The 24,937-nt window shown below is 48.4% G+C and overlaps 1 protein-coding gene across 1 annotated transcript in view; it reads left to right on the forward strand.

Annotated features, from left to right (window-relative positions):
• ADAM9 (ADAM metallopeptidase domain 9) overlaps positions 1–24,937 on the forward strand; it is a 162,642-nt gene that overhangs the window by 778 nt on the left and 136,927 nt on the right. The window lies entirely within an intron of this gene.

Consider the following 24,937-nt stretch of genomic DNA (forward strand, 5'->3'; position numbering starts at 1 on the left):
GCATTGTGCTTGATGTACAGCTCGGCATTGTGCTTGGTGATGTACGGCTCGGCATTGTGCTTGGTGATGTACGGCGCAGCATTGTGCTTGGTGATGCACGGCTCGGCATTGTGCTTGGTGATGTGCGGCTCGGCATTGTGCTTGGTGATGTGCGGCTCGGCATTGTGCTTGGTGATGCGCGGCTCGGCATTGTGCTTGGTGATGTACGGCTCGGCATTGTGCTTGTTGATGTACGGCTCGGCATTGTGCTTGTTGATGTATGGCTCGGCATTGTGCTTGGTGATGTGCGGCTCGGCATTGTGCTTGGTGATGTTCGGCTCGGCATTGTGCTTGGTGATGTACGGCTCGGCATTGTGCTTGGTGATGTACGGCTCGGCATTGTGCTTGGTGATGTGCGGCTTGGCATTGTGCTTGGTGATGTGCGGCTTGGCATTGTGCTTGGTGATGTACGGCTCGGCATTGTGCTTGGTGATGTGCGGCTCGGCATTGTGCTTGGTGATGTGCGGCTCGGCATTGTGCTTGGTGATGTACGGCTCGGCATTGTGCTTGGTGATGTACGGTTCGGCATTGTGCTTGGTGATGTGCGGCTTGGCATTGTGCTTGGTGATGTGCGGCTCGGCATTGTGCTTGGTGATGTACGGCTGCAGCTGCTTGGATCCAGGCAGGCGCAGTGTTTGTGCTGATGAGGAGGTCTGGACTCTATAGTTATGGGGTCAGCAGAGCGGTGGTGACTTTTCTGCCCACTGCTCCTCAGCACTTGGCCCCCGCTCTGTAACGTTATGGGGTCTCCACTCTGAGGCTGAGTTGCTGCGGCTCCTTCCACTTCTCAGTGATATCACTCACAGGTGATTGGGGAAATATTTAGGAGGAAGAAATGTCAGGAACGGACTGGTTACCCTGGTAGACCCTATTACAGGACTGCACTGGTATCAGTGAAATCTGCATCACCGGCCATTCTGTCATGTTCATAAAGATGACTGCATGGCGAGGAAGGTAGGTTGTTATATACCGGAGAGGTAGAAGGTTATATATGAGGGGCGTCAGGGAGGTCAAAGGTCATACATGGGGGAAGTAAGCGAGGGAAGGGGGCAAGGGGTTAAACGTATACTTGGGGGGGGGGGGGCTTGCACGGTGCCGGATGTTATACAGTGGGGGTGCGGGGGGCCGGATGTTACACACCGCAGGACGTGGGACTGGATGTTATACTTGAAGGGTGTGCAAGAAACCAGACGTTATATATTTGCAATTTGGAGGGGGGGGGGGGCGGGAGGCCGGGCGTTATACATTTGAATGGGGAGGACAAGAGGTGGATGTTATATATTTGGGGGGTTGAGAGGCTGGATGGTAGACATTTGGGGGGGGGGGTTAGAGGCTGGATGATGGATATTTGGGGGGGGGGTGATAGGCTGTATGGTGGATATTTGGGGGGTGAGAGGCTTGATGGTGGTTATTTGGGGGGGTGAGAGGCTGGATGTTGGACATTTGGGGGGGTGAGAGGCTGGATGTTGGACATTTGGGGGGGTGAGAGGCTGCATGTTGGACATTTGGGGGGTGAGAGGCTGGATGTTGGATATTTGGGGGGTGAGAGGCTGGATGTTGGATATTTGGGGGGGTGAGAGGCTGGATGTTGGACATTTGGGGGGTGAGAGGCTGGATGTTGGATATTTGGGGGGTGAGAGGCTGGATGTTGGACATTTGGGGGGTGAGAGGCTGGATGTTGGACATTTGGGGGGGTGAGAGGCTGGATGTTGGACATTTGGGGGGTGAGAGGCTGGATGTTGGACATTTGGGGGGGTGAGAGGCTGGATGTTGGACATTTGGGGGGTGAGAGGCTGGATGTTGGACATTTGGGGGGGTGAGAGGCTGGATGTTGGACATTTGGGGGGGTGAGAGGCTGGATGTTGGACATTTGGGGGGGTGAGAGGCTGGATGTTGGACATTTGGGGGGGTGAGAGGCTGGATGTTGGACATTTAGGGGGGGGGGTGAGAGGCTGGATGTTGGACATTTGGGGGGGGTGAGAGGCTGGATGTTGGACATTTGGGGGGGGGGTGAGAGGCTGGATGTTGGACATTTGGGGGGGGGGGTGAGAGGCTGGATGTTGGACATTTGGCGGGGGTGAGAGGCTGGATGTTGGACATTTGGCGGGGGGTGAGAGGCTGGATGTTGGACATTTGGCGGGGGTGAGAGGCTGGATGTTGGACATTTGGCGGGGGTGAGAGGCTGGATGTTGGACATTTGGCGGGGGTGAGAGGCTGGATGTTGGACATTTGGGGGGGTGAGAGGCTGGATGTTGGACATTTGGGGGGGGGTGAGAGGCTGGATGTTGGACATTTGGCGGGGGTGAGAGGCTGGATGTTGGACATTTGGGGGGGTGAGAGGCTGGATGTTGGACATTTGGGGGGGGGTGAGAGGCTGGATGTTGGACATTTGGGGGGGTGAGAGGCTGGATGTTGGATATTTGGGGGGTGAGAGGCTGGATGTTGGATATTTGGGGGGGTGAGAGGCTGGATGTTGGACATTTGGCGGGGGTGAGAGGCTGGATGTTGGACATTTGGGGGGGGTGAGAGGCTGGATGTTGGACATTTGGGGGGGGGTGAGAGGCTGGATGTTGGACATTTGGCGGGGGTGAGAGGCTGGATGTTGGACATTTGGGGGGGTGAGAGGCTGGATGTTGGACATTTGGGGGGGGGTGAGAGGCTGGATGTTGGACATTTGGGGGGGTGAGAGGCTGGATGTTGGATATTTGGGGGGTGAGAGGCTGGATGTTGGATATTTGGGGGGGGTGAGAGGCTGGATTTTAGACATTTTAAGAGGGGGGGAGCTAAGAGTCAGATATTACCGTATTTGTGGGGGTGGATGTTAAACATTTTGTGGGGGCGTAAGGGGTAAAGGTTATACTCTGGGAATATACTCTGGGGCAATGTGTGTGACTGATAAACCTGAGGGCAATGATTATATATATTTATATCTCTGCCTTCCAACACTTGCCTGCTTCTTGGTCTCCCGGTCTCAGTGACTTGAGACATCACTATGCTTCTGCCCAGTTATTCTCGTTTCATCAAAAAATCTGTATTTACGTTCTGCGATGAGAAGCCGAGCCGCTGTCTCTTGTTATGTCTATTCCTTGTGGTTTTCAAGGTCTGTGATGCTGAACGGGAAACATGGACTCCTCTAGATGAGAAAGAAATCCCAAGAAGAGACTGTGTATAGATGGCGCTGATGGCGCTCTCCTTATCTGTATACAGGCGCCCCCCAGGTTAATCGGGACTTTAATATGATTCTTAGGTTTCCGGAGTTTTCACCCGAATCTGTCCCTGTCCCCGTCCCACCAGGGACCTATCAATGGGACATCATTAGTGCTGCTCACCTTCCAATGTGAAAGGATGTGTAAGGCCATGTTCACACATTCAGTATTTGGTGAGGGTTTTTTTAACCTCAGTATTTGTAGCGAAAACCAGGAGATGGTGATAAATACAGCAGTGGTGCCCGTGCTTCTATTACACTTTTCCTCTGATTTTTCCACTCCTGGTTTACACAAGCAAGTGTTGTTCTTTGCAGCACATGTTCTATATACCAAGCACGTATTGTTCTCAGCAGCACTTGTCCTATTTATGCAAGCAGATGTACTCGGCAGCACTTGTCATATTCACACAAGCAAGTGTTGTTCTCGGCAGCACATGTCCTATTTACTCAAACAAGTGTTTTCGGCAGCACTTGTCCTGTTTACGCAAACAAGTGTTGTTCTCAACAGCACTTGTCCTGTTTACTCAAGCACGTGTTGTTCTCAACAGCACTTGTCCTGTTTACTCTGGCACGTGTTGTTCTCAACAGCACTTGTCCTGTTTACTCAAGCATGTGTTGTTCTAGGCAGCACTTGTCCTATATACACAATCAAGTGTTGTTCTCGGCAGCACATCTCCTGTTTACGCAGGCAAGTGTTGTTCTCGGCAGCACATCTCCTATTTACTCAAGCAAGTGTTGTTCTCGGCAGCACATTTCCTATTTACTCAAGCAAGTGTTGTTCTCGGCAGCACATCTCCTATTTACTCAAGCAAGTGTTGTTCTCGGCAGCACATGCCCTATTTACTCAAGCAAGTGTTGTTCTCGGCAGCACATCTCCTATGTACGCAAGCAAGGGTTGTTCTCGGCAGCACATCTCCTATGTACGCAAGCAAGGGTTGTTCTCGGCAGCACATCTCCTATGTACGCAAGCAAGGGTTGTTCTCGGCAGCTCTTGTCCCATTTACGACTTGGCTGAAAACGATGACAGCCTGTGTGCATAAGAACAAAAATCTATTAGCGATCAATCCGTACCTATTAGAAGCATGGCCGTCCTCGTCCTGTCCACAGTAGCTGTTTTTAGTTCAGATCAGACACTCAATTGGTCCTATTTGAACCTTGAAGGTTGGAAGCATGAACCCAGCCTGAGGGTATGTAGAGACTCTCAGCATCCCGCTATGTGATGGTAATAACAGCAGCACAGAGTATCTAAGCTTTGCCTACTACAGGTTCTCAATGTGAGTCATCTGTAATGCTCCGTTATCTCTGTTATCTTATGAGTTTTATGACTGAAATTACCATAAAATATCCTTACTAGATTATGACCGGCAATAAATTAATTCCAACTCTCCTTAGTACCGTATGTATTTAGTTTGGGGAAAAAAAACATGTCCTATTTCTTTAAATACCGTCCCGTCTCTGATCAGAGGTTGTGTGCGGCATTGCAGCTGGACCCCACTCGCTCTAGCTGAGTCGCAGTACCAGACACAACCAGTGGACAAATGTGGCGCTATTTCTGCCTAACTGACATCTGCAGCATGTACTGAGCAGTGTAGGTTATCAGCAGGGAGGAGGGACACTGAGGAGCTGTAGGAAAGGGATTATACAGCCATTCTTACATGGATTTTTAAAGTAAGTACTCCAGCTTCATCAGGTCTAGGAGATCTCTTCAGCATTGTATGCAGTTTGTATTGTGAAATCTGTAATATCTGACAGCTCTCTCCTGACAATTAGATAACCAGCGACATAATGTCTGAGGTAAAGACAAAACACATGCGCCTCAGCGTGTAATAATGATATTAGTGATGGGGCTCCTGTCCGGGCCAGAACAGCCGTAATCTGTAGATGGATCGTCTGCTCCGGTGCTGAGAAAACACAGGAGGAGCCATTGATGCTCCAGAACACAGCACATTAATGTGCATCAGAAAACAAATGGAAAAACAAACAGCAGCTGAGCAAAACCTGAAATGTGACCGGTGACGCTGGGACCTCCCCACTGCTGAGGCCCGGTCCATGGAGTGCGGGCCAAGCCTTCACTGCACCTCACCAGGAGCAATGCTGTGAAGTGTCAGGATTTTGTGAGGACATTATCTGGCCTGGATAGACAGTTGTGTTTATTTTGTATGTGTAAACTCAGTATTTTTATGTAAAATGCAACTTAACTGCTGCCAGAACTTAAAGAAAAAGCCTAAGAGTCCTCCTTCCCCCGACCATACATAGAACAAGCCTGAAAATCCGGCCTAGCCCGCCCGTGCGTATGGGATAGAGGGTAGCGGCTGGCCCGCGCGCGCGTAGGGGAGAGAGGGTAGCGGCGCGCGCGTAGGGGAGAGAGGGTAGCGGCGCGCGCGTAGGGGAGAGAGGGTAGCGGCGCGCGCGTAGGGGAGAGAGGGTAGCGGCGCGCGCGTAGGGGAGAGAGGGTAGCGGCGCGCGCGTAGGGGAGAGAGGGTAGCGGCGCGCACGTAGGGGAGAGAGGGTAGCGGCGCGCGCGTAGGGGAGAGAGGGTAGCGGCGCGCGCGTAGGGGAGAGAGGGTAGCGGCGCGCGCGCGTAGGGGAGAGAGGGGTAGCGGCGCGCGCGCGTAGGGGAGAGAGGGTAGCGGCGCGCGCGCGCAGGGGAGAGAGGGTAGCGGCGCGTGCGTAGGGGAGAGAGGGTAGCGGCGCGCGCGCAGGGGAGGGGGGAGAGGCCGTGCGGACTGCCCACGCGTAGGGGAGAGGCCGTGCGGACTGCCCACGCGTAGGGGAGAGGCCGTGCGGACTGCCCACGCGTAGGGGAGAGGCCGTGCGGACTGCCCACGCGTAGGGAGAGGCCGTGCGGACTGCCCACGCGTAGGGAGAGGCCGTGCGTTTCGCCACCACACAGAGCAATTGACCACAGCTGATTTTTCCGGGACATCATGCACATGTTGATACACATTAACTATATGGCTGCCTATTCAGTGTCTTTCCTGGACTCCCGGTGAAGCCTCGGCCTCATTGTGCGGTGGGTCATTCCCCCTCCATAAATACCCTGGCAGATACACCACACAGGGGCTGAGCTGAGCACTCCTGGGATGGAGGTACCTTTACTGGTTGTGATACTGTTTCCCAGCCCAGTAATATCACCTATGAGGCCCTCTCCGGTGACTGTCGCGTTTCTGTAGTACGGAACTGTTGGACAGTTTTATTACTATTAGCCCTTATACATTTTTAATCATTTACTAAGAATACTTTGACGTTTTGTTCGTTGGAAATGACTTGCACATTTCATTTCCTTCTTCGCTGTTTGGGAGAAGAGATGTCACAGGCGTTTCATTGTCAGCTCTAAATGTAGAGAATCCCTCCTCCCCAGCACAGCTCAACTCCTAGCCCACCTTTCTTATTTCTTTATTTTCTTTAAGCCAATACACTATATACCCCATATTTACCTCCTATCCTTGTATACGGACCCTCCCCCCACTGCTGCAGAGGGGGATTTTGGTGGATAAATATGTATGTTGCTCCCAACCTGCAGAATAATGAAGTGAGCTCCTCCAGGTGGTGTCTGCAGGATTTGTGAATTCTGCCTTTTCTGTCCTTAGGAGTCCAGTGGGCGGTCCTAGTCACTGATTGGTTCTTGTACTGTGTGAGCTGCCAATCCCTCGGTGGGACCGCCCACCGGACTCCTAAGGAAGGACGGATATCAATGTTTAAAAAGTTGCTGGTTTTAATCTTCATCCAATTGGGGGAAGTGAGGATCTTGGAAATCTGCTTTATTGTTTAGTGACTCCCCAAACTGAGAGCTGGATCGGGGCAGTAAATCTTTACTGTCTCAGCATTTTCTTTGAGATTTAAGGCTATGTTCACACTGCGTCTTTTTCAGGTGGTCAGAACTAACCATTTTTCAAGCAAAAGATGCTTCAGGATTTGTTCATTTTTGCGGTCATTCCCTAACCAGTTTTCAGAGCAGTCGCCCTTCAAACCTGCCTGAAAAAGCATGGTGTGAACATAGCCTTACCATTGTGAGCCCCGAGGAAACTTGCAGCTCAGTGACGGCCCTTAGGTATTTTCTGGATATTCGAACACTTCGGATGTTCTTACACATTTTTATAGATTTATTTTTTTATCCTGCCTCTATTATCCTGGTATTGAACAATGGCTTTGTTATACTTGTCCTGAGGGGATTAGATGGATTTTAGCCGAGCGCCGCTCCTGTATACAGAACCTGCTATTCCATTATCTGCAGGGACGGAGCTGATTCATCCTCGTCCAGGAGGTCATGAGACCTCGGCCCTCATTCCCCCCCGTGTCATCAGCACACTGGGATAGACATGTGCCGCAACCACCAGGGTGAGTGGGACTGTGCCCGGACCACCAGGGTGAGTGGGACTGTGCCCGGACCACCAGGGTGAGTGGGACTGTGCCCGGACCACCAGGGTGAGTGGGACTGTGCCCGGACCACCAGGGTGAATGGGACTGTGCCCGGACCACCAGGGTGAATGGGACTGTGCCCGGACCACCAGGGTGAGTGGGACTGTGCCCGGACCACCAGGGTGAGTGGGACTGTGCCCGGACCACCAGGGTGAGTGGGACTGTGCCCAGACCACCAGGGTGAGTGGGACTGTGCCCGGACCACCAGGGCAAGTTTGCACACAGGTCGGTCCTAATTTAGCCTCACGTTGTCCCATTAGTTTCCTTATAGCAGAATAATAAGTTGTGATATTTGTATTGTGCTTCAGTTCCTCACTATCCTCAAGATATCTGTTTTCAGTCAGTCAATGGAAGCCTTCCAGATTGGTTTAGTCTCTGGTTCGGTCTCTGGAGCGCTGCGCCCCGGTTCGGTCTCTGGAGCGCTGCGCCCCGGTTCGGTCTCTGGAGCGCTGCGCCCCGGTTCGGTCTCCGGAGCGCTCCGCCCCGGTTCGGTCTCCGGAGCGCTGCGCCCCGGTTCGGTCTCCGGAGCGCTGCGCCCCGGTTCGGTCTCCGGAGCGCTCCGCCCCGGTTCGGTCTCCGGAGCGCTCCGCCCCGGTTCGGTCTCCGGAGCGCTCCGCCCCGGTTCGGTCTCCGGAGCGCTCCGCCCCGGTTCGGTCTCCGGAGCGCTCCGCCCCGGTTCGGTCTCCGCAGCGCTGCGCCCCGGTTCGGTCTCCGCAGCGCTGCGCCCTGGTTCGGTCTCCGCAGCGCTCCGCTTCTTTGTGTTCCTGTGACGAGCTGCCTCCTTTCTTCCGCAGTGAGTTGTTTCCATTCACTGACAGCATGCCCCTGTCCTCCTGTGTAGCCCCCCGCCATCTGATGATACTGCAGCCACCGCTTCCATCTGGCCTCGGCTGCGTCACTCTTTTCCCAGACTGATCTCGTGGTTTACGTACTACTCGGAAAAAGTTGGTTTCCTGCCCAGATAACATAAATATTTCTTATATCCCGGAACAAGACAGGCTGAAAACATTTCCCAAAAAAGTGAAACCTCCCGGCCGGCCCAGAGCGGCTGCTTCCTGCGGAGGAGGTAGTGAGAGTGAGGCAGGACGCACGAGCATACCCACCAACACCGCCCAAATTACGGGGGCACTTACCCCACTGTATCCCCCACCATCATCTATATACATATGACAATATATCACATTATGTTCCATTCCCTAACCAGTGATCTCCAGGTTCTGTTAAAGGGAATCTGTCACCAGGTTTTTGCTCCCCCATCTGAGAGCCCCATAATAAAGACAGAGACCCTGATTCCAGCAATGTGTCACTTACTGAGCTGTTTGACATCATTTTGATCAAATCCCTGTTTTCTCTGCTGCAGATCTACCAGTTCTCGGAATACTGAGCCCTTTATAACCCCGCCCACACTACTGATTGGCAGATTTCTGTGTATACTGTGCATAGGCAGAAAGCTGCTAATCAGTCTTGTGGGTGGGGTTGGACTAACTGGCAGCAGTCCTGGGGGCGGGGTTATACAGAGCTCATGAATGTGGAAATTTGCAATAAAACAAAGCCCTCACATAGCAAAGATCAACTGTATCATTAGCTCAGATCCACTCCTTTTTATTTTGATAGGGGCGAGTGTGCAGTACCAAGCGTGGAGCTGTGCAGCTCTGCAGCTGATCATATCCGGCTATAGCCGGCACCAGGAGCAGCTGATCATATCCGGCTATAGCCGACACCAGGAGCAGCTGATCATATCCGGCTATAGCCGACACCAGGAGCAGCTGATCATATCCGGCTATAGCCGACACCAGGAGCAGCTGATCATATCCGGCTATAGCCGACACCAGGAGCAGCTGATCATATCCGGCTATAGCCGACACCAGGAGTGGCTGATCATATCCGGCTATAGCCGACACCAGGAGTGGCTGATCATATCCGGCTATAGCCGACACCAGGAGTGGCTGATCATATCCGGCTATAGCCGACACCAGGAGCAGCTGATCATATCCGGCTATAGCCGACACCAGGAGCAGCTGATCATATCCGGCTATAGCCGACACCAGGAGTGGCTGATCATATCCGGCTATAGCCGACACCAGGAGTGGCTAATCATATCCGGCTATAGCCGGCACCAGCAGCAGGTGGTCATATCAGATGGAAACCATACACTGACTTCCTAGTTAGAGCTGCAGTGTAAAGCATGGGGGAGAGACTGGATTTCGCGCTAACCCTAGCTCTCATTAGGCAACAGAGGAGAGCAGTCGTCACAATTTGACATCCATACCCCTCACCATGTATCCGCAGGCCACGACTTGCTGCCCCGGACACAATGACGTGTAGTCGGGGCTGTCATGGTTGTTGACCGAGCATCTCTTAGAACGTTGGGATGGTCTTCACAGTCGTAGAAACGCTTTTGTTTGGCTAATCCTCATTATTGAGAGCCGGGATCTGACATTCCTGCAGCTGCAGTTTTGGCAGGGCACGGTGGGCCCGCCTGTTCCCCGTACAGGAGCGGGGTCAGGTCTCTCTGGTGGGGACAAAGGCTTTTTTATCCACCCAACCTTGTCTTTTAGCAGTTGCCGGAAAAAAAAAGGAATATTACTCGTCCCTATAATGGCTGCGTGCTATTATCCTATGTGAGCCCAGCTACAGCAGATAAGGAAGGAATTTACTGCTCGGAGACTGTGCCCGGAACACAAGGAGCCTTCATCCGGGTCCAGAGGTTTTATGCCGAGACGTTACATAAGTGACTTAGTTATCATCCGCTTTATATGAGCGTGAAAAATAATGTCAGAAAAAAAATAGAGAAAAATCTTTACTTTGATCACAATGTTTTATTTTTTAGTTTTACATGATAATTTGGCCACAAGGTGGCGCTGTTACAAAGTCCTAACTAATTGGACCATCGTTAATGCAGGAGATCACCTTGTTTCCCTATAGAAACTTCCTGGAAATATATTCACATAGCAGTGACACCTAGTGGCCAAACAATCATGAAAAAAAGACGACTTTTAGGCCCCGGAGAAGACGATCGTATGAAAAAAATGAAAAAAAATGAGTTTGATCCTGACAATTCGGACAACATTCATCCAGTTGTGCCCATTTTTGATCTTCATAAATATTATGGAGCGTTGGCTCAAGAGGAAATTCGGCTACTGGACAGCCCGCTTGCATAAAATTGGTCCATGTGCGGTCAGTGTGCGATCCGATAGAAAATCAGCGCACGTCCGAATTATAAGCTCGCTTATCCTGGATGTAAAATGTGTCACATGTGGAGATATCAATAGAGGAGCCAATATCTAAGATAAGGAGGGGCCACGTGGACATAGAACGAATTCTTAGAGGAAAATTCCATTAGGTAATTGTGAAATCCAACCAACACCAGGCAGTAACCCAGGCTTCTTAAAGGAAGTTTGTTACCAATTGTATGCCTCCCAATCTGAGTGCAGCATTAAATTGGGGGCCTAGAACCTGACTCCAGAAATGTTTCCCTTACAGGGTGTAATGCTTGGTGTAGGAGATGGTAAAGTGGCGAGCAGGAGTGGATCCACTAGACTACGGCAGGGACCTGGGCTTACCCTTTAGTGGGAGAGGCTTGACTAATTGCCCACCGCGAGGCAGACGCCAGGTGTCACTCCCAGGACAGTGACGGGAATGGTTTCAGCTGATCCCCACGGCAAGGACAGACACAGGCGCAGACATAAGAGACTCTACTGGAGACAGGGACCATCTGGATGGCTGAGGCTGATTGCATGGACAGGTACAGTTACTAGTATAGACAGGGACCATCAAGATGGCTGAGGCTGATTTGCGTGGACAGGTACAGTTATAGTATAGATAGGGACCATGAGGACGGCTGAGGTTTATTGCACGGCCAGGACAGACAGGCACCGGGGTACCAGCAGGGCAGAGGTACAGGAATGTACGCTGGCTAGGAAATAGACTTTGGACAAGGGGACCTGACAACTAGCTGGCTATAGCACAGAACCACTAACTAACTAACAACATTGCTCAGGCACCTCCCCTTGTGGGAGAGTGTCTTACGTACCCAGTGCTTTTGAGCGATAGGCTGAGACGCACTTCCAGGAAATGGTGCACTGGTCCTTTAAGAGAAGGGCAACAGCACGTGCATGCCCTAGGAGAACTTCCAGAGGAGCTGTGCAGTGTGCACAGGTCCCAGGAGGAGCAAGCAGAAAACACTGATGTGGAGGACCACAGGAAAGCCAGGTAGCGTGGTGCGGGCTGTCTGCGGTGGTGAGTGAGTTGGCATCCCTGCAGGGGAGCAGTGCAGGGACGCTGGTTCTATACTGGGCTTCTTGCTGTAGTTTTAATAAAATCGCTGATTTCTCTGCTGCAGCTCTGCTAGTCTTCTCGATGAGGACTCTGTCTAAATCTTGCCTCTGATCTATTTCTGTCTACCCTGTGGATAAACAGAAAGTTGCTAGTTTAATATTGGGTGATGGATTTAGATAGCGACTTGAATTCTGAGGACTCCATAGCAAGGGTTCATCACTGAGAAGACTAGCAGAGCTGCAGCAAATAAGGGTTTTGGGAAAATTATAGCAAGGAGCCCATTAGGTGACCCAGCGTCTGAAATGGGGTCTTTCCTCCTTGGGCAGAATAAGCCTGATGATGATATAAGACCCTCTAAAGGCCCCTTAGACTGTCAGCTGAACCCGCCAATATTACGGGATTCAGACAACAGTCTGTGTATGGGGGCGCCGACCGATGATGGTCGGGGGAGATGTTGATCTCGCATGTCTGATTTCGGCTGCAGACTTCACAACTTGTGTCAGTCAGTTCTGGTTTACATCTCCTTGAAAAATGAGTTCTGACTGAAACAACCATTATCACCGCCTCCGGATCTTCTCCTGTGCTGCAGCTGTACTTGATTGATCTACCTTATTGGGCATCTGCCAGGAAGACATGGTTTTTGGCAGTGACTTTTGCCATTTGTTCTCTAGTAATGCCGATGGATTTCCACTTTAGGTCCTAAATGGCCAGCATTGCTCAGACGCCGGGTAACCCATGAAGAGACCCCAGTAAGGATATGATGCAGCAAGATGAAAGTTTCCGCAAAAGTCCCTAGAGAAATCTTCAAACGGAGACGTTAACTCTTCATTACTCAGCCTATAGGTGCGCTGTCACCCCCAATAATAGGAGTGCTAACGTTCATGGCTGACTTTGGACGGCAGCGTTTTCTGCAGCGTGGCTGACGAGTGACATCACAATGTGCAATCCTCTATATATAGACCCGGGGTATAAGGAGGACGGCTCTGCGCTGCAGCTAGGCCTCACACGGGCCGTGTCCCTATTTTTTGGCTGGCACCGCAGTATTATGACCTGGTTTGTTTTTCCCCTCCCTGGATTTCATTAACAGACTTGTCTGCAGTCTCCCAGACTAAGAAAATAACTTATTGAAACATTTCCATGACTGCAGAGCGTCTGAAAGGATTATTTGTATGTGCAGCGCCGAGCGCTCGGAGTCACGAGGGCGAGAGGTTTGGGTTCTGCGCTAATCCGAGGAGCAGGTTGTGTAAGATTATAAGGGATGTATGGGAGAGGTCAAAGCTGGGTGACTATTCTCCATTTTTCAGCTTCGTTCCCTTCATCAGGATCTGATCATCATATATATATATATATATATATATATATATATATATATATATATATATATATATATATATATATATATATATACTAGCTGTACTGCCCAGGTTAATAACTGCTGTTAACAAAATAGAATGTATTGACAGAAATGTATTCTGCACACAGAAACCACAAAACAAACAGATAGAAATATAATTATTAAATTGTTTCACATGGTGAGATGTGTGCTGAGGGTGGTATATGTGTTCAAGCACGTGGTAGTGTGTGGCGCATTGTGTGTGTGTGTTCATATCCCCGAGTGTGGTGAGTATCCCATGTCGGGGCACCACCTTAGCAACTGTACGGTATATACTCTTTGGCGCCATCGCTCTCATTCTTTAAGTCCCCCTTGTTCACATCTGGCAGCTGACAATTTGCCCCCAACACTTTTCGTTTCACTTTTTCCCCATTATGTAGATAGGGGCAAAATTGATTGGTAAATTGGAACGCGCGGGGTTAAAATTTCGCCTCACAACATAGCACCCAGCGCAGCGCTGCCCGGGATAGTAACTGTCTCTCTGTTTCTCTCCCATTTTCTGTCTGTCTCCCCCTCTGTATATATCTCTCTGCCTCTCTCTCTATCTCTTTGTCTGTCTGTCTCTTTCCCTGTCTGTCTCTGACTGTCTGTCTCTTTCTCCGTCTGTGTCAGTCTCTTTCCCTGTTTGTCTATCTATCTCTGTCACTTTCCCTGTCTGTCACTTTCCCTGTCTGTCACTTTCCCTGTCTGTCACTTTCCCTGTCTGTCACTTTCCCTGTCTGTCACTTTCCCTGTCTGTCACTTTCCCTGTATGTCTCTTTCCCTCTCTTTCCCTGTCTGTCTCTTTCCCTTTCTTTCCCTGTCTGTCTCTTTTCCTGTGTCTCTTTTCCTGTGTCTCTTTTCCTGTGTCTCTTTTCCTGTGTCTCTTTTCCTGTGTCTCTTTTCCTGTGTCTCTTTTCCTGTGTCTCTCTCTTTGTCTGTCTCTTTACCTATCTTTGTCTGTCTCTTACATTGTCTGTCTCTTTCCCTGTCTGTTTCCCTGTGTCTGTCTTTGTCTCTTTGTCTGTTTCTGTCTCTTAACCTGTCTCTCTCCTTCCCTCTCTTTCCCTGTCTGTCTCTTTCCCTGTCAGTCTGTCTCTTTGTCTGTGTCTGTCTCTTACCCTGTCTGTCTGTTTCTTACCCTTTCTGTGTCTGCCTCTTTCCCTGTCGGTGTCTGTCTCTTTCCCTGGCTGCATTGTGACACTCCAACATTCCATATAAGGGCGTGGCTGCGCATTCTTCTGAAGTTCTGGCTGCACTGTGGCTCCCAGCTCTATTCGCTTTAATGGAGGCAGGTTTTTTGCTGAATAACTGTAAAGCGCGGGGTTAAACTTTCTCCTCAAAACATAGCCTATGACGCTCTCGGGGTCCAGACGTGTGAGTGTGCAAAAGTTTGTGGCTGTAGCTGCGACGGTGCAGAAGCCAATCCCGGACATACATACACACACACACACACATACACACATTCAGCTTTATATATATATATATATATATATATATATATATATATATATATATATATATATATATATATATAAACATATATATATATAAAGCTCAGTGTGTGTGTGTGTGTGTGTGTGTGTGTGTGTCCGCTAAAGGAATCCGCACCGTCGCATTTACAATCACGAAATTTTGCACAGACACTCCATGTGGCTCAGGGACCGTCATAGACTATGTTTGGGCGGGAACATTTAACCCTGTGCTTTCCAGTTATGCTATAAAATCCTACAGCCATTAAACTGAATGGAGCTGGGAGCTATAGGCTATAAAAGGCAACTGTCAGTGGTTGCTATAGGAACAAAATAAACTGTTAGTATAAGATAGGATAGACGGATAGAGAGAGACAGAAAAAGAGAGACAGAGAGACAGACTGGGCAAAGAGACAGTCCTGGAAAGAGACAGACCGGGCAAAGAGGCAGATGCCCAAAGAGACAGCCCTGGAAAAGAGACAGCCAGGCAAAGAGACAGATGCCCAAAAGACAGCTGGGAAAAGAGACAGCTGGGAAAAGAGACAGCTGGGAAAAGAGACAGCCGGGCAAAGAGACAGAGAGAGAGACAGACAGATACAGAGATTGAGACCGATAGACTGATGCAAATACAGAGAGACAGAAACAAAAGACAAGGAAAGAGACAGACAGACAGCGACACACAGACAGAGACTGGGAGAGAGACAGTTACTATCCTGGGCAACGCCGGGTACTACAGCTAGTTATAAAGCTGAATGTGTGTATGTATGCGTGTGTGTGTATGTGTGTATGTCCGGGATTGGCATCTGCACCGTCGCAGCTACAGCCACAAAATTTCGCACACTCACACGTCTGGACCCCGAGAGCGTCATAGGCTATGTTGTGAGGCAAAATTTTAACCCCGCGCGTTACAATTTACCAATCAATTTTGCCCCTATCTACATAATGGGGAAAAAGTGAAACGAAAAGTGTATCCGCACCGTCGCATTTACAATCACGAAATATTGCACAGACACCTCATGTGACCCAGGGAACGTCGTAGACTGTTTTGACAGGAAAATTTAACCCCGCGCTTTACAGCTACACTCCAAAAAACATGCCTCCATTAAAGTAAATGGAGCCTGGAACTACAGGTTATTAGTAGGAGCTGTGATTGGTTGCTATAGGAACAAAAGACATTCATAGTATAAGAAGCTTATATGTGAGGTAATAAGATGTCGGTGGGGAGACGGATAGAGAGACAGAGAGAGACAGACAGACAGAGACAGACGGGGATAGAGAGGGATAGAGACAGACAGGGAAAGAGACACAGAGACAGACGGTGAAAAAGACAGACCTAGAAAGAGACAGATAGGGAAAGAGACAGACAGACATGCAGACAGGGAAGGAGGAGACAGCCAGAGAGACAAAGATAGATGGAGAAAGACACAAACCTTGATAGAGACAGACGAGGAAAGAGACAGAGAAATAGAGACAGACAAAGACAGGCAGACAGGGAAAGAGACAGACAGGAAAAGACAGAGACAGACCTGGGAAAGAGACAGACCTGGGAAAGAGACAGACCTGGGAAAGAGACAGACCTGGGAAAGAGACAGACCTGGGAAAGAGACAGACCTGGGAAAGAGACAGACCTGGGAAAGAGACAGACCTGGGAAAGAGACAGACCTGGGAAAGAGACAGATGGGGAAAGAAACAGAGATTGAGACAGACAAAGAAAGACAGACAGACAGGCGGATGGGGAAAGAGACAGGCGGACGGGGAAAGAGACAGGCGGACGAGGAAAGGGACAGATCTGGAAAGAGACAGACAGAGCACATTACTTGGCCAATTTAGTTAAATCTGTGTGGAATATCTGTGGTGATGAAATTTATGTTGTGAAATGCTTCTATTAGCTTAGTTTTTGCCTTTTAATTATTTTTTTGTGTGCAGAATAAGTATTTGTTAATACATTCTATTTTCTTTATAGCAGTTATTAACCCGGGCGAAGCCGGGTAGTACAGCTAGTGTATGTATGTGTGTGTGTGTGTGTGTATATGTATGTATATATGTATGTATATATATATATATATATATATATATATATATATATATATATATATATATATATATATATATATATCCACGTACAGTGGGGAAAATAAGTATTTGACCCTCTGCCAATTTTGCAAGTTTTCACACCCACTGAGAATGGAGAGGTCTGTATATTTTATCGTAGGTAACTTCAACTTTGAAAGACGGAACCCCCCCAAAAAAAATCTAGAAAATCACATTATGATTTTTAAATAATTAATTTGCATTTTATTACATAAAATAAGTATTTTATCACTGACCACCCGGCATGAATTCTGGCTCTAACAGACCTTTTTTTTATATTTTTTTAAGAAGCTCCTACTCTGCACTCATTACCTGTATTAATTGCACCTGTTTGAACCCGTTACCGGTATAAGGGTGTGTGCCTACGATCAGTGTTTGCAGTGTTTTGGATGTAGCATGCTTCAGCTGCGGCCAAAACGCTGCGTTCTACAGTACAAGCACAGTGGATGGATTTCTTGAAATATTATGCCCATTGTGCTTGTTTTCGCCGCAGCAAACACTGACCTGCGGTGCGTCTTTCCAGACCGCAGCATGTCAATTGTTGATGCTGATTCACATGCGTCCTCCGTAGGGAGAACACAAGAGAGATCCCAGCGCACTGAGCCCTCATCGTGGGCACGAGCAGCTGCGGTCTCCTGCATTCTCCTGCGTAGGAGACTTGCGGACTTGCAGGTGAGGACCCACTGCGTCCAGGACACAGTGAGTCCCGATCGGTACTGTACACGCTGCGACATCGCTACCACTATATCGTCTGGGTCACGTCGTTAGTGACGCACATCCGGCGCCGGTAGCGACATCGCAGTGTGTAACACTAATGAGCGACGATCGCAAAATCGTTCCAAAACGGTGATCATTGACACATCGCTCATTTCCTTAATATTGCTGCTGCCACCGATACGATGTTGTTTGTCGTTCCTGCGGCAGCACACACCCGTGTGTGTGACACCGCGGGAGCGACGAACATCTCCTTACCTGCGTCCACCGGCAATGCGGAAGGAAGAAGGTGGGCGGGATGCTATGTCCCACTCATCTCCGCCCCTCCGCTTCTATTGGCCGGCCGCTTAGTGATGTCGTGGTGACGTCGCTATGACGCAGAACGCACCTCCCCCTTGAGGGAGCGATTGTTCGGTGGTCACAGCGACGTCGATGACAAGGTATGTGCGTGTGACGCTGCTGTAGCAATAATGTTGGCTACGGCACCAAGCACCAAATGTCGCACGAGTGACGGGGGCGGGTGCTATCGCGCTTGACATCGCTAGCAATGTTGCATCGTGTAAAGCACCCTTTAGACACCTGTCCACACAATCACACTCCAATCACTCCACCATGGCTAAGACCAAAGAACTGTTTAAAGACACTAGGGACATAATTTTAAACCTGCACAAGGCTGGGATGACCTACAGGACAATAGGCAAGCAGCTTGGTGAGAAGGCAACAACTGTTGGCACAATTATTAGAAAATGTAAGAAACACAAGATGATTGTCAGTTTTACTTGGTCTGGGGATCCATGCAAGATCTCACCTTGTGGTGTAAGAATGATTCTGAGAAAGGTCAGGAATCAGCCCAGAACTACACAGGAGGACCTAATCAGCAACCTGAATAGAGCTGCGACCACAGTCTCAAAGATTACCGTTAGTAACACACTATGCAATCATGGATTAAAATCCTGCAGAGCAAGCGAGGTGTATGTATGTATGTATGTGTATATATGTGTATATATATATAATATATAATATATACGGTATATATATAGAATTATAAATATATTGCGATGGCGTTACACGTATAGCGTGGATGGAGAAGTGGAAGGGTTAGCACCGCACTGCCAAGTTCATGGATCAGACAGAAATTATTGAAGGTGATTTTATTCTATGCGTTTCGGAGGCTATGCCTCCTTCTTCAGCATACATCACAAATATACAGCAAGCCTCTGTGATGATTGGCTTTATATAGAATAACAAATTCAGTTTCAAGTTCAAAAAATGGTGCGCAGGTTACCTAGTAATTTTGCTCATTTAACAATCCTTAAAGGGAACCTAAAAGAAAATGATTTATTGCTTAAATCAGATTTTTGTTTGACATGTATTTTTTTTTTTTTTTTTATTTTGTTGTTTATTTTTTTTTCCCCCCATATTATTTCTATAAAATATTGAAAACAAAAAAGTAATCTCGTAATTTTTAACACTGGCCACTGGGGATTTTTTTCCTTTCAGGTAGAGTTTACAGCAGGTTACTTATCATCAGAGGCAGGATTACATTGACAGATATAACCTCTATGCATAGCTGATAACACCAGCTACACCAGTTACAGCTGACCCTGCTCCAGCTACTTTCTCAATGACCTTGAGTTCTTAGATACTTCATACAAAAGATATGATCGATCTGTGTACATGTGTTGTTTCCTGAAACGGGAGGAAGAGGGGTCTCCTTTTTTTTTTTTTTTTAAGTTGGCTAGTATTGCCCTACCGGTACAAGACTCTGCATGGGAAAGACTTTTAAAGTGGTCCATATTGAGTTCTACAGTTCAAATTGCTCAAGATCCAAACTAAAAATTAATAAAAAAGTAAAATGTGGAAATGTTCAAGCTTCGGTCATAATTATTTTTTAACTTCCTCTTGTGTTGTCATCTTCTTTTGTTCTTTGGAACTGCTATAGCAGTGTCAGCAGGCCAGGACACCGATCGGTTATCGCGTCCTAGATGTTTCCTCCTGAACACTTGTGTGTTGTGTAACACTGCCGCCTTCATTGTAAGAGCGGTGCTCCGGGATCATCATCACCGCAGCTGTCAGCAGACTGACACGTCCCTGAATCATTCAGGCAAGAGGAGGGACATGTTATTTTTGGTCCTTCTACTTTATAAAGTGTGACCACAGATATTATAAGGTCATAATACCTCAATCATATTCATAATGTTCTAAAAATGTGTAACTGCGTGTGTGCCCCCACGCCTGTAGCAGCCGGGCTGCTCGGACCCGGTCCCGCTGTGTGGCTCGATAGATCCTCAGGATCCGGGGGTCATGCGGACACACCAAATGAAAAAGGGGACGTAGTTGTACGGCCTTGGTGTGTGGTGAAGTGGGACACCACCGCTGCTGTTGTGGGACACCCGGGCGAGATGTAGTGGCAGCTGGATGTTAACCCCTCCGTGGGTAGGGATGGTTGCCCCGGGGCCCAGAGTCTCTGTGCAGGGTATGGCGATGGCAAGGGCTTGCGTGCCCGGACATACCAGGGGATGTTTGGTTACTCACAATTAAATGAATCACACGAGTCTTTTGGTAAACCAAGGTGCTGGTGGCCGGCCGCCGTGGCCAGTTGTACTCTAGTCCCCCACCCGGGCTGGTGGTCGCCGTCTTTTCCTCTGCACTAGTTGTGGTTGTGTTTTTAGACTTCCCAGTGTGGAACACGGGAGTCCGCTCCCAGCTTTTTGTGTTCCTGAGGAAACGTGCTCGCTGACGCTGACCCGTGGCGTCTATGGGTCCTGGCGGTTGCCCTATCCCTCTCTGTGGGTGGTTGTCTGCTTTTGGAATTTTTGTTGGGACAGGACCTATAATCCTGCCCTCAATCGGTTGATTATCTAGGCCGTTGGTTCCGGTCCTGGCTTAAGGGTCTGAGTACCCCCTCTGCACGGTTTCCGGGTCGGGTCTCTGGTGTCGGTACCGGCGAGCTCCAACCCTGTCCCGGTCCACCTCGGATCTCCGGCTGCCGTCTTCCCGTGTCCTGCCAACGGAGACCACCGTCTGCTTCCAAGCCAAGGCACCAGGGCTCCGACCCTGGCACCGTTCAACTTGAGCTTCTCCTCCACTGGAGCTAAACCTAGCCCCAGCCTCCACTCCTCTCAACTTGAACTTCAACTTCAGACTTACACTCTCTGCTTGCTTTCCCGCCCTGGGCTGTTTAGACCCCTAGGTGGGCGTTCCCTAACCACCTGTTCCCGCCCACTGGTGTACCTGTCTTGCCCCGAGGGGTGTGACTAGGGTTTCAGGTCGGCTGTATGTAACCCTGTGAAGGAAGGTGTAATGCGGGGGCCTAATGTGTGACTACCTGGTTTTGCCAGGGCGTCACAGTACCTGCTTTACAAAATAGAAGTGTAATTATTTGTATTAACAGGTAAAGTAAGTGAAAATGGGAGATCTAAATCAAATCAATATTTGATGTTTACAATTCACACTGTAATTCCTCTTTTCTTTTCTGACTATATCCCCATCTGAGTCATGAGTTTGTTGAGGATGATTTATTTTGTAGGCCGGTTCTTGAGTTCACCAAATAGATATTTCCTGAAACTTCAAAAAATTGTATAAAAATAAAGATATATGTAATAAATGAATGTTAATCTAATTCCAAACAATACAGCCACAAACTTTCAAAAACATTTCAGACAATGAAAATGTCAAAAATGCAGTCGGTACTTTCCTTGCGATCGTCTAGAAAAAACAGTTTATTCCTTCCACGCTGCTAGTATCAAATTGGCATATGTGGGGTACATATTTCCCCCATTACGGTACCCCTAACATATAGGAGATCTAAATCAAATCAATATTTGATGTGTACATTACATGCTGTAATGCCTCTTTTCAGGCTTTTTTTTCTTTAATTTATCCCCATGTGAGTCATGAGTTTGTTGAGGATGAGTTTTTGTAGGCTGGTTCTTGAGTTCACCAAATAAATATTCCCTGAAACTTCACAAACTGGCATAAAAATAAAGATATATATGTAATAAATGAATGTTAAACCAATCTAAATGCAAACAATACAGCCACAAAGGTTATAAACATTTCAAACAACGAAAATGTCAGAAATGCAGTTGGTACTTTCCTTGTGATCATCTGGAAAGACCAGGTATTCCTTCCACTATGCTAGGAGCAAATTGGCATATGTGGGGTAAACAGGGCCCCCATTACAATACCCCCAACATATGGGAGATCTAAATCAAATCAATATTTGATGTGTACATTACTTCTTTTCAAGCTTTTAATTTCCTACTATATCCCCATCTGATCTCTATTTGCATTAGTGTGCTCGGGAATTACTCCTTATGATTTATTAATTTTCCTTTGAGCACCAATAGCAGTTGAGCTAGCATATCTATTTCCAAATATCCGCATCTGAGTCATAAGTTTGTTGAGGTTGGGGGTTTTTGTAGGCTGGTTCTTGAGTTCACCAAAAAGATATTCCCTGAAACTCCAAAAACTATTATAAAAATAAAGAAATATGTAATAAATGAATGTTAAACCAATCCAAATGCAAACAATACAGCCACAAACTTTTAAAAACATTTTAAATGCATTTTAAATGTTACAAATGTAGTTGGTACTTTCCTTGTTATAATCTGGAAATACCAGGTATTCCTTCCACTATGCTAGAAGAAAATTGGCATATGTGGGGTAAACGGGTACCTCATTACAGTAACACTAAGTTAGCGGCAGAAATCTGTTTTTAAAGTGGAAAGGCAAGATATTCCTTCCAGTATGTTAGTAGCAAATTGGCATTTGTGGAGTACACAGGGCCCCCATTACAGTACCCCTACGTTAGTGGTAGAAATCCATTTTTAAAGAGGAAAGACTAGGTATTCCTTCCACTATGTTAGGAGCAAATTGGCATATGTGGGGTACACAGGGCCCCCATAACAGTACCCCTACGTTAATGGTAGAAATCCATTTTTAAAGCGGAAAGACCAGGTATTCCTTCCACTATGTTAGGAGCAAATTGGCATATGTGGGGTAAACGGGTACCCCATTACAGTACCTCCAAGATAGAGGTAGAAATCTATTTTTAAAGAGGACACATTTTTAGTCTGGGTAAACACAATTAGTTTGAGAATAAATTGGCTGTAGGCATAATACTGGCACTTCTGGTTCTTTGGTAATATTCCACTGCTTTCAGTCAGTAGTCAAGTGAAATTAAATAATACAGAGCTTCCCTTTCAATACTCACCAACCAAGGCACTTTACCTGCCAAGATCCTATCAAATTGTGGTAGAAGAGTCACAGTGACCCTGGTTTAGGAGGGTAAGTCTGTCACATATCATGACAGAACTTGATGGATATAAATGCTTAACACTCCCAACCTCTGACAATATGGGGGAAGGGGGAAGGGATCTTGACCTTTTGGGAAGACTGAGGAAACAATGTAAACAAAAAGTCAAACTCATCTGAACCTATTTTTTTTTTTTTATTAGCACCTATCAGCAGCTCCCTCAACCCTGACCTTTTTCTCTGTGGCATCCGATGAGAACATTTTGCAGGATTGGTCACACAAGACCACAATAAAGGAAAAGCAATCTGTCTTTAGATGTAGAGGCACTGTACCATTTACAGATTTACAAGCCCCCCAAACCCAACAGGATGACCCAGGTGATTACTTTGTCTTCTGCTGATCAAAATTCTCAAAAAATTGTGGCCTTAAGTAAAGGATATTCATTTATTTCCCATTGCAAAATGCAATTTCTTCAAGGATTAGAGCCTTTTTGAAAGTGCCTTTGTAGTCCATCGAAGAACAAGGCAACATTTCCATAGTAAAGACAAATTTGTTTCATCTGTTTCTCTACTCCTCTTCACAAGCATCCTGTAGCTGAAATGTATGGAGCAGACAGCACAGTAGAAACTATACAGCAGTACTGAGCAGTGTAGATGTGAAACCAACTCAGGAGTGAGACAGAACACTTACTAGAAAATAATGTGTGTTTGAGCCTCTTTCTGCTTCTACTCCCTCTCCATAGACGTCAATTGTTAGCTGTAATCTGATCCCTTTCTAAGTTATCATTATTTATTATTATTATAGCACCATTTATTCCATGGCGCTTTACAAGTGAAAGAGGGTACAACAATCATTAACAATACAAAACAGACTGCTATAGGATGAGAGAGGACCCTGCTTGTGAGGGCTCACAGTCTACAGGTGGAGAGAGGACCCTGCCCGCGAGGGCTCACAGTCTACAGGTGGAGAGAGGACCCTGCCCGCGAGGGCTCACAGTCTACAGGTGGAGAGAGGACCCTGCCCGCGAGGACTCACACGCTACAGGCGGAGAGAGGACCCTGCTTGTGAGGGCTCACAGTCTACAGGTGGAGAGAGGACCCTGCCCGCGAGGGCTCACAGTCTACAGGTGGAGAGAGGACCCTGCCCGCGAGGGCTCACAGTCTCCAGGTGGAGAGAGGACCCTGCCCGCGAGGGCTCACAGTCTACAGGTGGAGAGAGGACCCTGCCCGCGAGGGCTCACAGTCTACAGGGCATGGGTGATGGTACAATAGGTGAGGACAGAGCTGGTTGCGCAGTGGTGTTCTGGACTGAGGGCTCACAGTCTCCAGGTGGAGAGAGGACCCTGCCCGCGAGGGCTCACAGTCTACAGGTGGAGAGAGGACCCTGGCCGCGAGGGCTCACAGTCTACAGGTGGAGAGAGGACCCTGCTTGTGAAGGCTCACAGTCTACAGGCGGAGAGAGGACCCTGCTTGTGAGGGCTCACAGTCTACAGGTGGAGAGAGGACCCTGCCTGCGAGGGCTCACAGTCTACAGGTGGAGAGAGGACCCTGCCCGCGAGGGCTTACAGTCTACAGGCGGAGAGAGGACCCTGCTTGTGAGGGCTCACAGTCTACAGGTGGAGAGAGGACCCTGCCCGCGAGGGCTCACAGTCTACAGGTAGAGAGAGGACCCTGCCTGCGAGGGCTCACAGTCTACAGGTAGAGAGAGGACCCTGCCCGCGAGGGCTCACAGTCTACAGGTGGAGAGAGGACCCTGCCCGCGAGGGCTCACAGTCTACAGGGCATGGGTGATGGTACAATAGGTGAGGACAGAGCTGGTTGCGCAGTGGTGTTCTGGACTGAGGGCTATTGTAGGTTGTAGGCTTGTTGGAAGAGATGGGTCTTGAGGTTCCTCTTGAAGCTTTCCACGGTAGAGGAGAGTCTGATATGCTGAGTTAGAGCGTTCCAGAGTATGGGGGAGGCACAGGAGAAATCTTGTATGCGATTGTGGGAAGAGGAGTTAAGAGAGGAGTAGAGAAGGAGATCTTGTGAGGATCTGAGGTTACGTGCAGGTAGGTACCGGGAGACTAGGTCACAGATGTATGGAGG

Source organism: Anomaloglossus baeobatrachus, chromosome 4 (assembly GCF_048569485.1).
Source record: "Anomaloglossus baeobatrachus isolate aAnoBae1 chromosome 4, aAnoBae1.hap1, whole genome shotgun sequence".
NCBI lineage: Eukaryota > Metazoa > Chordata > Amphibia > Anura > Aromobatidae > Anomaloglossus > Anomaloglossus baeobatrachus.